At 42.9% G+C, this 15,040-nt stretch overlaps 1 protein-coding gene across 1 annotated transcript in view; it reads left to right on the top strand.

Annotated features, from left to right (window-relative positions):
- LOC139265339 (uncharacterized) overlaps positions 1 to 15,040 on the top strand; it is a 514,006-nt gene that overhangs the window by 154,376 nt on the left and 344,590 nt on the right. The window lies entirely within an intron of this gene.

Here is a 15,040-nt window from a genome sequence, read left to right as displayed (position 1 = left end):
CTGTAACTTTATTGCACGCATCCCTAATTTCTTGTTTGATGCTGTCCCCAACCTCACTACTATTGTTTGGTAGTCTGTACACAACTCCCACTAGCGTTTTCTGCCCTTTGGTATTCCGCAGCTCCACCCATACAGATTCCACATCATCCAAGCTAATGTCCTTCCTTACTATTGCGTTAATTTCCTCTTTAACCAGCAACGCTACTTCACCTCCTTTTCCTTTCTGTCTATCCTTCCTGAATGTTGAATACCTTTGGATGTTGAGTTCCCAGCCTTGGTCACCCTGGAGCCTTGTCTCCGTGATGCCAATTATATCATAATCATTAATTGCTGCCTGTACAGTTAATTCATTAACCTTATTACGAATACTCCTTGCATTGAGGCACATAGCCTTCAGGCTTGTCTTTTTAACGCACTTTGCCCCTTGAGAATTTTGCTGTAATGTGGCCCTTTTTGATGTCTGCCTTGAGTTTCTCTGCCCTCCACTTTTACTTTTCTTCTTTCTATCTTTTGCTTCTGCCCCCATTCTACTTTCCTCTGTCTCCCTGCAAAAGTTCCCATCCCCCTGCCATATTAGTTTAACCCCTCCCCAACAGCACTAGCAAACACTCCCCCTAGGTCATTGGTTCCGGTCCTGCCCAGGTACAGACCGTCCGGTTTGTACTGGTCCCACCTCCCCCAGAACCGGTTCCAATGTCCCAGGAAATTGAATCCCTCCCTTCTGCACCACTCCCCAAGCCACGATTTCATCTGAGCTGTCCTGTGAATCCTACTCTGACTAGCACGTGGCACTGCTAGCAATCCTGAAATTACTACTTGAGGTCCTACTTTTTAATTTAACTCCTAGCTCCCTAAATTCATCTTGTAGGACCTCATCCCATTTTTTACCCATGTTGTTGGTACCTATATGCACCACGACAACTGGCTGTTCATCCTCCCCCTCCAAAATGTCCTGCAATCGCTCCAAGACATTCTTGACTCTTGCACCAGGGAGGCAACATACCATCCTGGAGTCTTGATTGTGGCTGCAGAAACGTCTCAATGATGTAACTACAGATTGTACAGTATACCATGCAAGCAATTTTGAAACCTAGCACAGTAATGCAACATTTGATCTTTTTTCCAACTATTTTCTTGAAATCCAGATTGTATTCTCTTATGTTCCACACTTCCATCATTCTCGCTGTCTTTCTCTCTTCATCTCTCTGCTTCTTGTTCCCACCTCTCATTCCACTCTTACTCGTTCTGTTCCTTAGTTCCTTATTCTTCTCTGTCTCTGTCTTTTGCTCTTAGTTACTGGTGGCAACTTTGGCACTTACATTCCAGGTAACAGCACTTGGTCTCTTGGAAGATAAGAACATAAGAATTCAGAGCAGGTGTAGGCCATGTGGCCCCTCAAGTCTGCTCCGCCATTCAATATCATGGCTAATCTTCGACTTCAACTCCACTTTCCCGCACCATATTTAGCAGAAATTTGTGCTCGTGATCATATCAGTGCTGCTCTTCATGTGCTGCAGGTCCTGCCCTCTGATGATGTAATACATCCGCAGTAAAAGTAGCGACACTTGTTATCAATGTATCTATAATATATTAAAAATGGTCTAATCACACGCACTTCCCGTCTATCAAACTTTAAGCAAAATATTTCTGTGTCACACTTCGACCTGAATGGTTGAAATTACATAGAATCAAACAGCAACAAATCTAATTAGCTAATATGCTCATTTATTCATTGTAATTTGATTATAAGAATATTTCTTAGACAGGAGGAAGCAAACCAAAGAACAAACAAATTAATGAAATCACTCAAAATGAGTTTTGAATTTTTTTGTCTGTCATTGCCCCCACCCCCATTCATCAGCCTCCTGACTACAGACTTAAAGTAATCTCCCACATCATAATATTTTTAAATTTTGCAGTAACATAACTAAACTTACTTGTAAGGATAAATGCTCCTCTTGCGTGCACTCAATGTGGAGCCTCACCTTCAGGAGAGCATTTTGAGAATTTACATACAGCACATCATTTTGCATCCATTCAAATTATCGGATGTTGAATTGTAAGCTGCATGCACAATTTCTTGCTCAACTTTCTATGGTTGAGATTCCAACGGGGTTGAGTGGTGGGGCGGAGGAAAATGTGCCCTATAAAGTTACCTTTTATGTCTGAGTGTCTTTATTAATGTTTTCACTTGAAGGCTTCAGCCCCTTTCAAAAGACTGGGGTCCAGTTGACATTTTTCCGACAAATTGCACTCTGCCTGCAATTCAATGGATGCTATAGTTGAGTGAATGGAGATAGCAGAACTTCACAGCATGCATCTGGAAGGATCTTTCCCTGCACTATTTTAAGACTCACCCCATGAGTTATATTCTTTGTTCAACTTATTCAAAAACCAACTAAAGAAGGAATTCTAACAGTCAAGGTTTAACAATTAAACAATTAGCAAATCTTTAATTTTTACACCCGGGAGAAAGCTGTATGCAAGTCTCATTCCCTTACAGTGTATGAAATCTAATGACAAACCATTAGCTTTATTCTGAGGCAAATAATGTTTCTGAAGAAAATTCTATAAATTTTCACAATCAACGGCAAGAACAGCCATTCAAAGCGTGCAAGAAGCTGCAGAATCAATTTTTAAAAATTGTTCAGATAAAGTTTAAAATTTTAATTATCAAATGGTTAAATTTTGCTTCATAGATCAAGCTTAGTTCAGAGAGAGAAAGAAAATGGGGCTAAAATTCCGGCCTCGCTGGGTCCATACGGAATACATATGGACCCAGCGAGGCCCCACAAAAGCCGGTTTTCGGCGCGCAATACGCATGCGCCAAAAACCGGCTTTTCCAATCTGTCAAGTTTTAGCTTGACAGATCGCACGCATCTCCGCAGCCAGGACATTCGCGCGGGCGAGTCTCGGCTATTTGCCCAACTCTTGCCCAGCAAGTGTCCATAAAACTCTTGCGTCTGGTAAAAGCAGGCGCATAACATACTTTTACCAGCGTAAGAGTTTTAAAACACACAAAAATTAAAAGCACAGTTTTATTTTAAAAACCCTGTCCACTAAGGTAAGTTTATTTTAAACCCTATTAAAACACTTTGAGTAAAAATCCAAAAATATATATTTTTTCTTAAACATTTAATGAACTTTAATTTCAATTCTGTGAGGTGTGTTTTTTATTTTTTATGTTAGTTATTTTTTCTCATTAATAGCAATAAGAACTCGTAGATACAACGTTCTCATTGCTATTAATGAGAATACTGTACCTGATTGGTTGTGCAGTCACATGTGACTGCACCTTCTGTGTCCGAACATCGAGGACGTGAGCGCGCTCCAAAAATCAGGAAGAGAAGGCGTCTCCACCGGAATCGCAGGCGCCTCCGGGACCACTAGTTAAATCCGTAAAAAATTCTCTGGTCGGATGCGTTCGTCTGAAGGAAACCTCCGACGGGAATTTCAGGCCCAATGAGTAAGTCGGTGTTTGTACTACCTTGTATATTCTGTAACAATTACTCTTCACGGGAAAATCTGTATTTCTCGGTCCAGATTTTAAATTTAAATTTGAAATTGTGGCTTTGCTCAGCATATAATAGTTCATCCAAATTATGTAAAAATAATATAAATTTAAGAAGCGTTTTTTTAAATTTAAGTTTCAGGTGATTGTTCTGGTCAATTTACTTTTTTAATTCAAGAAAATCTTGCAGAGTGAGATAGGCAAACAGACTGACCAATATTTTTCATATAAACTTTTTAATGCTTTGTGAAGTTACCTTTGGCACAATAAATGCAATGGGATAGAATTTGTGTAGGGGTTCCCTGATCTCCAGCTATAACTTTAGTGGAAATCTTGGAGAAATGGCGTTAAAGGCCGTTTACAGATTTCCCTGGCCTTCTGAACTCCTGCTCCTCCTAGCTTCAGATTAAGCTAAGTTTAAAATTCAGAAAGTTGTCCTAATGTCGGCAGCCTCCTTTAAAATTGCTGGTTAGGCCGTGAAAAACTGAGATCCTGACATTAGTAAAAATGTAAATGTGGGTCCCTTACAGGCTGAGACAGAAGAAATTATAATGGGGAATAAGGAAATGGCAGAAAAATTAAACACATACTTTATTCCTGTTTTCACAGAAGAAGACGCAAAAAATTTCCTAGAAATAGTGGAGAACCAAAGGTCTAGCGAGAATGAGGAACTGAAAGAAACTCAAAAAAAAAAAGTACTGGAGAAATTAATAGGACTGAAAGCCGATAAATTCCCTGGACCTGATGGCCTACCTCCAAGGGTTTTGAAAGAGGTGGCTATAGAGATAGTGGATGCATTGGTTGTCATCTTCCAAAATTCTGTAAATTCTAGAACGGTTCCCGCAGATTGGAAGGTAGCAAATGTAACTGTTTGAGGACGACCTGCAGGACAATCTATAGTCTCTAGCCCTGATACACAGCAGCCTTCTACCAGCCATGCTGCAGCCACAGGGGACACACTGCAGAGGAGCACTAGAATAGTTAAAATGAAGAGGAGATATAAGGAAATGCACATGGGTGATTCTTAAATTCATTATGATACAGTTAATTGTTATATAAATTTTAATTGGAATGTTTCATTTTTGCTGTTGTGTCTCATTTAAATTTTGGGGCTTTGGTATGGAAGGGAAAATTGATGTGGTGATGTGAATGTCCAGAGGAACCATGAAGTGGGATGGAATGCACTAGAACCGAAGTCTGATGAGACGGTCGCGAACCGTCCTTGCTGAGTGCTGATTGAGTTGGCTTTCTCAGTCGCTAGTGTTGCTGTGCCTGCTCCTCCTTGTCGTCCTCCTCCTCCTCTTCCTCTTCCTCCTGCTTCTCCTCCCCCTCGTCGTCCTTCTCCTCAGTTGGTGCTGCTATAACTGGTGGCATTGGCTGTGCCCTCGTGATAACCAAGTTGTACAGCGTGCAGCAGAAGATGGCGAATCGGGACACCCACTCAGGCTAGTACTGGAGGACTCCTCCTGAGTGGTCAAGGAAGCAGAACCGTTGCTTGAACACTCCGATGGTCTGCTCAATGATGTTTCTGGTGGTGGCATGGCTCTCATTGTATGAGAACGGGGCAGGAGTGTTGGGGTTGCAGAGGGGAGTCATGAGCCAGGTGGAGTGCGGATAGTCCTTGTCTCCGAGTAGCCAGCTGCGAGCTTGATGTGGTAGCTGGAAGAGATCTGGCACACCGGTCTGGGGCAGGATGAAAGTATCGTGGCTGCTGCCAGGATAGTGGGCATTGACGGTGAGGATTCTGCGTGTGTGGTCGCACACAATTGCACATTCAGCCTTCGCGGTTACAGAATACCTCAGGATTGTTATGCGGTACCCGCAAAGCTACGTGGGTGTAGTCAGTGGTGCCCTGCACCGTGAGAAGTGAAGTCGGGCTTTTTTTGATTTGCCCATAGCTCCAGCCTCGCGCTCCAAACTCCAAAGAGTTGTGGGCAAATCAAAAAAAGCCCGACTTCATGGGACAGTCAGAGGGGCAGTTTGGAGCGCAAGGCTGGAGCTGTGGGAAAATCAAAAAAAGCTAGCCACCGCAGTAGCAGAATCAACAACACGGAGGTCGGAAGTGGCGAGGAGCGGAGGTCGGAAGTGGCGAGGAGCGGAGGTCGGAAATTGCGAGGAGCGGAGGTCAGGATCGGCGCGGCGCGGAGGTCGGGATCGGCGCGGAGGTCGGGATCGGCGTGGTCCGGAGGTTGGGACCGGCAAGGACGGACGAGGCAAGGAGGAACAGAGAAGTCGGAGCCCAGAGGTGGAGCAGCATGGACTAGACCAAGGGAAGGTGCAGCACGGGCCAATAGCAAGGCTGTGAGGTCGTGAGGCTCACGTTATGTACTATGAATTCCACGTGGGAAGGAGGAAGGAAGGGAGACAGTAGGAGTATGTTTGAGTCTGTGTGTATGTATTGGCACATGCGGCGGAGCCTAGTCTCCAGTCATCTTGGATCCCCTTGCCACTGGACCAAGACCTTGCTCCATCAAGCCCGTGTGGTGGCTGATGTGCAACGCACCCAACATTAAAAGAATTCATGCACAGGCACCTTCCACCGTTTAAATGGAGGAAGGAGGCTCCTACATAACAGGTCACATTGACTGCAACAGTTGCGCACAGCACGCTGCGTGGAGCTCTGACTTGAAAGTGGCAGTTTTATCTGCTATTACAGTGTCCTTACAACTTCAGTGAGAGAATATAATGGCAGCATTACTAGTTCACCAGCGTATCATGCCCCATGCTATTGCTAGGTGTTAAGATAGAAAAAGGGCGCTTGGCCATGCTGGCCCATGGATGAAAGGAGGCCGGAGACCTCTGGGTTGGAAGGCTTACCACCCACGGGTTTACCGGTTCTCCTAAATGGAGGAAAGTGAGGGATGGAACTAATACTGGACACGCTGTGTGTCCCCATAAAGGCACATCTCCGGTGAACATTGGAATGATGCACAAGACACCAATGGCAAAGGATTAGACAGACATTTTACTGCAACAAAATAACAAAAACTCCCCCACCAAAAGAAAACCATACCATAGATAACATTATGTTGGAGGGCACTGAACAACAATGAAATGCATTAAATCAAAGAAACTATTTACAAGCGTAATCAACAAAAATCAGGGCATCTGCGCACCCTTGACCTGCACATTATTTTGACTTATTCAACGCCACGATTTTCGGCTGGGACGCATAAACTTCCTTGTGTAACACCTTGCGCCCCTGATCATGGAACTTCATTTTTTGCTGAATTTTGCAGAAGAGGGCGCAAACTTTTTCCAGGCGGTATCAAGGCTGCCATTAACGCCCCGAAATCTCAAAAGCCGAAAATCCAGCCCACATTCGCTAGAGTTTAGAAGAATGAGAGGTGATCCAATTGAAGCACACAATATTCTTATAGGGCTTGCGTCCATAACTAGGAGTCACAGTCTCAGAATAAGGGGTCGGCCATTTCGGACTGAGATGAGGAGAAATTTTTTCACTCAATGTGTGGTGAATCTTGGGAATCCTCTATCCCAGAGGGCTGTGGAGGCTCAGTCTTTGAGTATATTCAAGACAGAGAGCGATAGATTTTTGGATATTAAGGGAATCAAGGGATATGGGGATAGTGCAGGAAAGTGGAGTTGAGGTGGAAGATCAGCTTATTGAATGGCGGAGCAGGCTCAAGAGGCCGCATGGCCTACTCCTGCTCCTATTTCGTGTGTGGGAGATTTCCTCGAAATTGGTCCCCATAGCGTGCCTGTCACACCCAAAAAACAGGCGCGACGGGGACAAATTTCTCTCAATATATCCGTTTCCCAGCCTGCTTGCTGCATCTGCACGTTTTCCTGCTGAGAATGACGAAAACTTGCAATAAAATTTTATGACGTCCCTGTCAACATTCAAAATATCACTGCAGCGTTTCCCTGCTGGGCTTTACTGACATACACTGCAGCTGATTTGTTAATGTAGAGAAAAGCTTAATGAAAACATAGAAGTCCTATCTGCAATAAAATCTTTGTCGGCACTTCCTGCCAAACTCATCGAGTCCTAACCTTGCAAGCATTTTTTTAAGCTACCAGACTGCTGCCATTCTATCTTCTCGAACTGAGATTGTTATAGAGAGCTCATGTGAAAATGATCCATTTTACTGGTAATATCTGTTGATTACTTTTGTTGGGGTTAGGTCTATAAATGGAAAAATCGTTAAAAACTCTTAAAGGCAGATTCAAACAAGAATCCACTCCACCAAAACAATCAATATTCAGTTCATTAAGTGTGGATCTTCTGCAGCAGACAGATGCCACAGTCTTTAGTATATATATTTGTTATTTCTGAGAGTCTCCCCTGGGGTGCAACTATCATATTTGCGGCTTTCTTCAGCGGATATGCTGAATTTTATATAACAGCAGTAGCATACTAATTCTGCACAAAACATACTGATTCTGCACACAAGACTAGCATTCTGTACAAGACGTGTAATTCTTTTACACCTTTTAAAATATTTGGAAACTATTAATGTCACTGTCAAATATTATGTTCATTTCACTTTATTACTGTTAGTTTATTTTTTATCTTTGCTTTGCTGCAGGGGCTACACAGTGCCTCCTACAAGCTGGGAAATTAATATGGACTGAAGTGTCAATTACTTTAGGATTGCATATCAATGTCACACCATAGTTGGCTGGCAGGTGTTGTGTTTTTTTGTCCTCCCGATTTACTTCACTTCCCACATGCTGCCAAGCAGAATATGATAATCTCAGCATTAAGAGTACTTAATATACTTTGTATATTCCAGTCCAGTGGTAGTATTTAGGGAATTAGCACCAATCAAATTAACTAAGTAATAAAAAGGAATAAAACACCAGTACTAATATGACCAAGTTTAATTACAATTGACAAAGTTAAGGCAATGAAAAGATCATTGGAATAATTGAAATGTTGCAATCAGCAAATGCTAACCTACCTGTGAATTTTATATATTAATGAGAGCAGATCCATGGGATAAAATAATGCCTCTTGTGCCAAAAGGCACCAAAAACTTTAAGGGCTCAATTTTCCCCAACGTATTCTTTTGGCGTACTTGAAGAGTTATGCCCGATTTCTTGGGGGCCTTTGTACGGCGAAAAAAAAATTCTAAGTTTCCCCGTTGGATTTCTTCATTTTGGCGTGGCGTAACCCGACCTTTAGTTTTGGGGGTGGAGCCTTGATCTGCGCCAATAAGATCGGGCTGCAATTATAACCAGAGACACAATGTGAGCTGAGGCTGCAAAGTGAAGCATACAGCCAACTCCCAACACATTAAAAGAATTGAAAAACACATAGCAGCGACTTACCTCCAAACCAGCCCGAAGGGCTTGCCAGTCTGGGGACCGAGAATGGGACCAGACCGGCAGGCCCTTCAGGCGGAGTTGGAGGCAAGTTGCTGCTATGTATTTCTCAATTCTTTTAGTGTGTCCGGGCATTTGCTATTTTGCACACCTGGGCCGATTTCCTTAACTCTCCGGAAGGTTTTTCTGGAGAGGCCACATACACTGGCCTAAGCAGATCTGAAGTAACTCTCAGCTTGCCAAACTTCACTAAATAACCAGAATTGGCGTAGGTGGCTGGTTATGCCCCTTTTGGCTGAAAAAAAAATCGTAACTAACTGAGTTCCGCTGGTGCAAACTGATTGGGAAAACTGTCGTTTTTCAACTTAGGCCAAAAAGAGCAGCCTGCTCAAAAAGAAACGGCGCAAATCACTGGGGAAAATTGAGCCCTATGAGTTGCACCAGAGAGGGTGAATAGGCAACATGGTACAGTCATCATCTGGATCTGTGATAGCTGCTTGAGGTTTGCAGGTCTCCCTCCAGTCCGATTTGTACTCCCAGGGTTATGCACAGCTTGCTCCTTAAAGCTTATGCAAGACATCCAGATGTTAGATGTTGGAATATCACCTAGATAGGTACCCTTGTGACCATCCACATCTTTTCTTGTGCAAAACTATTACAATGCAGCTTGTATGTAGTTTTTATTGGCAATATTCATTTTGAGCGAATTTTTCAATGTTTCTGTGTTGCAATACAAGCTATTTGACAAAATAGAATCATAGAATAATACTGCGCAGAAGGAATCTATTTGACCCATCCTGCCTGTGCTGGCACTTTGAAAGAGCTATCTAATTAGCCCCACTCCCCGGCTCTTTCCCATATCCCTGTAAATTTTTCCTCTTCAGGCACATATTTTAAAAGTTACAATTGAATCTGCCCCTACCACCCTTTCAGGCAATGCATTCCAGATCACAACTCACTGCGTTCAAAATGTCATCATATCGCCTTTAGTTCTTTTGCCTATCACCTTAAATCTATGTTTTCTGGTTACCAACCTTTCTGCCAGTGAAAACAGTTTCTCCTTATTTACTCTATCAAAACTGTTCATGATCTTGAACACCTCTATCAAATCTTCTCTTTACCTTCTCAGCTCTAAGGAGAACAACCCCAGTTCCCTAACCATTGTTTTAAAAAGCTTTTGTACTCTATGCCTCTATTAATAAAGCCAAGGATCCCATATGTTTTTAAACAGCCTTCTCAACTTGTTCTCCCATCTTCAAAGATTAGTATATGTACACCCTCATGTCTCTCTGTTCTTGCACCCTCTTTAAAATTGCTCGATTTAGTTTATATTGCCTCCTTATTCTTCCCATCAAAATGTGTCCCATCACACTTCTCTGCATTAAATATCATCTTCCTTGTGTTTGCCCATTTCCCACCTCTGTGTCTATGTCCTCCTTAGGTCTGTTACTATCCTCCTGACTGTTTACTACATTTCCGAATTTCGTGTCATCTGCAAACTTTGAAATTATGCCCTGTATATCCAAGTTCAGGTCATTAATATATATCAAGAGTAGTGATCCTAATACCAACTCCTGGGGAACACCGCTGTGTAGTTTCCTTCTTTCTGAAAGACAACAGTTCATCACTACTCTCAGCTTTCCTTCCCGTAGCCAATTTTGTATCCATGCTGCCACTGTCCCTTTAATTCTATGAGTGTTAATTTTGCTTACAAGTCTCTCATGTCTTTGTCAAATGCCTTTTGAAAGTCCATATACATAACATCAACCTTCATCAACCCTCTCCATTACTTCACTAACAAACTCAAAGTTAGTCAAATATGATTTGCCTTTAACAAATCCATGCTGACTTTCATTAATTAACCCTACTTTTCCAAGTGACAATTAATTTTGTCCCAGATTATTGTCTCTAAAAGATTCCCCACCACCAATGTAAGGCAGTCTTGCCTGTCATTGCCAGGTTTATCTCTCACCCCTTTTTTGAACAGGGGTGTCACATTTGCAATCTTCCTGGCCTCTGGCACCACCCCCATATCTAAGGAAGGTTAGAGGACAGTGGCCAGAGCCTTCACACCTTCCACCCTTACTTTCCTCAGAAGTGTCAGTTGGTAGCATGTTCGCTTCTGAGTCCGAAGGATGTGGGTTCAAGTCCCACGCCAGAGACTAGACCACAAAAATCTAGGCTGACACTCCAGAACAGTACTGAGGGAGTGCTGCACTGTCGGAGGTGCCCAGAAATCGCCGCGGTCCCAGCCTGCAAGACCATTAGCAGGCCGGGTCCATTGGGAGGAGCAGCATGCGGCGGTATACCACTGCAGGGAGCAGCGCGTGCTGCTGCAGAAGGGCGAGGGCTGCGAAGCCAGGTCACTGATTGCAGTGCGGGCAGGCACAGCAGGAGGGGAGAAGGAGCGGCAAGAGTTTGTAGAGGGAAGTGACTGGGGCTCAGGAAAGGCGTGAGTTTGGGGCCCAGAAGAGGCGAGGGCCCAGGGGCAGTATGGGCCAGTCCACACTGCGATATATGTGCACGCTAGGTCCGTGCAGCAGAGCTGGTCTCCAGTCGTCTTGGGTAATCCTTGCCACTGGATCAAGACCTAGCTCTGTCAAGCCTGTGTGGTGGCTGGTGTGCAACGGCCACCACATGTTAAAAAAATCCACGCACAAGCATCTTCCACCCTTCAAGATGTAGTTTGAGATCTGGAATATTAGGTCCTTCATTGAAACACCTGTGAACTCATTCTTGTTTGATGTGGAAGAAAGTCATCCTCGCTTTGAGGGATTGCCTATGATGATGACTTTCAGATGAGATGTTAAACCAAGGCTCCGTCTGCTCTCAGCTGAATGTAAAAGATCCCATGCACTATTTCAAAGAAGAGCAGGGGAGTTATTCCCGGTGTCCTGGCCAAGATTTTTCCCTCAATCAACGTCACTTAAAACAGTCATTATCACATTGCTGTTTTGGGGAGCTTGTTGTGCACAAATTGGCTGCCATGTTTCCTACATCACAATAGTGACTAAACTTCAAAAATACTTTAGGACGATCCAAGGTCGTGAAAGGCGCTATATAAATGCAAGTCTTCCTTTAATAACCTAGGATGCATCCCCTGTGGACCAGGGTGACTTTTCTACTTTGGGTAATGCCAACCTTTTAAGTACCTCTTTATCTATTTTATCCTATGCAATATTTCTACTACCTCCTCCTTTACTGCTACATCGGCAGCATCTCTTCTCCAGTGAAGACAGGTGCAAAGTACCCATTTAGTACCTCAGCCTCCACAAGAACATTTCCTTTTTGGCCCCACCATTCCTTTAACTGCACTTTTACTATTTATATGTTTATGAAAGACTGTTAGGTTCCCTTGTATGTTAGCCGCTAATCTATTGTCATACTCTTTCTTTGCCCCTGCTATTCCCTTTGTTAGATCTTCTCTGTACTTTGTGTTCATTTAGTTTTGTACTGTATTATCAACCTTACATTTGTCATAAGCCTCCTTTTCTATTCATTTTCATCTCGACATCTTTATTGGCTCAGAAGATCAAGATGTAGAATCAGTTTGGGTGGAGATAAGGAATAATAAGGGGAAGAAGTCACTGCTGGGCGTAGTCTTTAGGCCCCCTAACAGTAGCTACACTGTTGGACGGAATATAAATCAAGAAATATTGGAGGCTTGTAAAAAAAGGAATGGCAATAATCATGGGCGATTTTAATCTTCATATTGATTAGAGAAATCAAATTGGCCAAGGTAGCCTTGAGGAAGAGTTCATAGAGTGTATCCGGGATAGTTTCCTTGAACAGGACGTTGTGGAACCAACCAGGGAGCAGGCTATCATAGATCTGGTACTGTGTAAGGAGACGGGATTAATAAATGATCTTCTAGTAAAGGATCCTCTAGTGATCATGGCATGGTTGAATTTCAAATTCAGTTGGAGGGTGAGAGAGTTGGATCTCAAACCAGTGTCCTAAACTTAAATAAAGGAGACTAAAAATGTATGAAGGCAGAGTTGGCTAAAGTGGACTGGGAAAATAGATTAAAGTGCAAGACGGATGATGACCAGTGCGGACAGTTAAGGAGATATTTTAGAACTCTTAACAAAAATATATTCCAATGAGAAGGAAAGACTTTTAAGAGAAGGGATAACCATCCGTGGCTAACTAAGGAAATAAGGGATGGTATCAAATTAAAAACAAAGGCATACAAAGTGGCCAAGATTAGTGGGAGGCCAGAGGATAGGGAAACTTTTAAAAACATGCAAAGAACAACTAAAAAAAATAATAAAGAGAAGGAAGATAGATTATGAAAATAAACTAGCAAGAAATATAAAAACAGATAGTAAAAGTTTCTACACATATATAAAAAGGAAGAGAGTAGCTGAAGTAAATGTTGGTCCCTTGGAGGATGAGACTGGGGAATTAATAATGGGGAATGGGGAAATGGCAGAGACATTGAACAAATATTTTGTATCTGTCTTCATGGTAGAAGACACTAAAAACATCCCAATAATGGATAATCAAGGGGCAATCGGGAGGGAGGAACTTACAACAATCACTGTCACTAAAGAAGTAGTACTCGGCAAACTATTGGGACTAAAGGCGGACAATTCCCCTGGACTTGATGGCTTGCATCCTAGGGTCTTAAAAGAAGTGGCTGCAGAGATAGTGGATGCATTGGTTGTAATCTACCAAAATCCCCTGGATTCTGGGGAGGTCCCAGCGGATTGAAAAAACGGAAATGTAACGACCCTATTAAAAAAGGAGGTAAACAGAAAATAGGAAACTATAGGACAGTTAGCCTAACATCTGTCATTGGGAAAATGCTGGAGTCCATTATTAAGGAACCAGTAGCAGGACATTTGGAAAAGCATAATTTAGTCAAGCAGAGTCAGCATGGTTTTATGAAAGGGAAATCATGTTTGACAAATTTGCTGGAGTTCTTTGAGGATGTAACAAGCAAGGTGGATAAGGGGGAATCAGTGGATGTGGTGTATTTGGATTTCCAGAAGGCATTTGATAAGGTGCCACATAAAAAGTTACTGCACAAGTAGAAAGTTCACAGGATTGGGGGTAATATATTAGCATGGATAGAGGATTGGCTAACTAACAGAAAACAGAGAGTTGGGATAAATGGATCATTTTCTGGTTAGCAAACAGTAACTAGTGGGGTGCCACAGGGATCGGTGCTGGGGCCTCAACTAATTACAATCTATATTAATGATTTGGATGACGGGACCGAGTATAATGTAGCCAAGTTTTCTTATGATACATAGATGGGTGGGAAAGCAAGTTGTGAGGAGGACACACAAAAATTTGCAAAGGGATATAGACAGGCTTCGTGAGTGGGCAAAATTTTGGCAGATGTAGTATAACATGGGAAAGTGTGAGGTTATCCACTTTGGCAGAAATAATAAAAAAGCAAATTATTATTTAAATGGAGAAAAATTACAAAATGCTGCAGTGCAGAGGGTCCTGGGGGTCCTTGTGCATGAAAAGTTAATATGCAGGTACAGCAAATAATCAGGAAGGCAAATGGAATGTTGGCCTTTATTGCAAGGGGGATGGAGTATAAAAGCAGAGAAGTCCTGCTACAACTGTACAGGGTATTGCTGAGGCCATACCTTGAGTACTGCGTACAGTTGTGATCTCCTCATTTAAGGAGGGTTATACCTGCATTGGATGCAGTACAGAGAAGGATCACTAGTTTGATTCCAGAGGTGAAGGGGTTGACTTATGAAGAAAGCTTGAGCAGGTTGGGCCTGTACTCTTTGGAGTTCAGAAGAATGCGAGGTGATCTTATTGAGACACACAAGATAATGACGGGGTTTGACAAGGTGGATGCAGAGAGGATGTTTCTACTCAGGGGAATCTAGAACTAGGAGGCACAGTTTTAGAATAAGGGGCCGCCCACTTAAAACTGAGATGAGGAATTTTTTCTCTGAGGGCTGTAAATCTGTGGAATTCTCTGCCCCAGAGAGCTGTGGAGGCTGAGTCATTGAACATATTTAAGGCGGAGATAGATTTTTGAGCAATAAGGAAGTAAAGGGTTATGGGGAGAGGGCAGGGAAGTGGAGCTGAGCCAATGATCAGATCAGACATGATCTTATTGAAAAGCGGAGCAGGCTCGAGAGACCAAATGGCCTACTCCTGCTCCTATTTCTTATGTTCTCTAGGTTTGGATGCACGTCCTTTCTCCCTCGTGGGAATTTGTCTGTTCTGTACCCAAACTATATCCGCTCCTTGAAGGCCTCC

This window comes from Pristiophorus japonicus, chromosome 6 (genome assembly GCF_044704955.1).
Source record: "Pristiophorus japonicus isolate sPriJap1 chromosome 6, sPriJap1.hap1, whole genome shotgun sequence".
In the NCBI taxonomy this organism is placed as follows: Eukaryota; Metazoa; Chordata; class Chondrichthyes; family Pristiophoridae; genus Pristiophorus; species Pristiophorus japonicus.
This window is presented reverse-complemented; position numbering and strand designations above follow the sequence as displayed.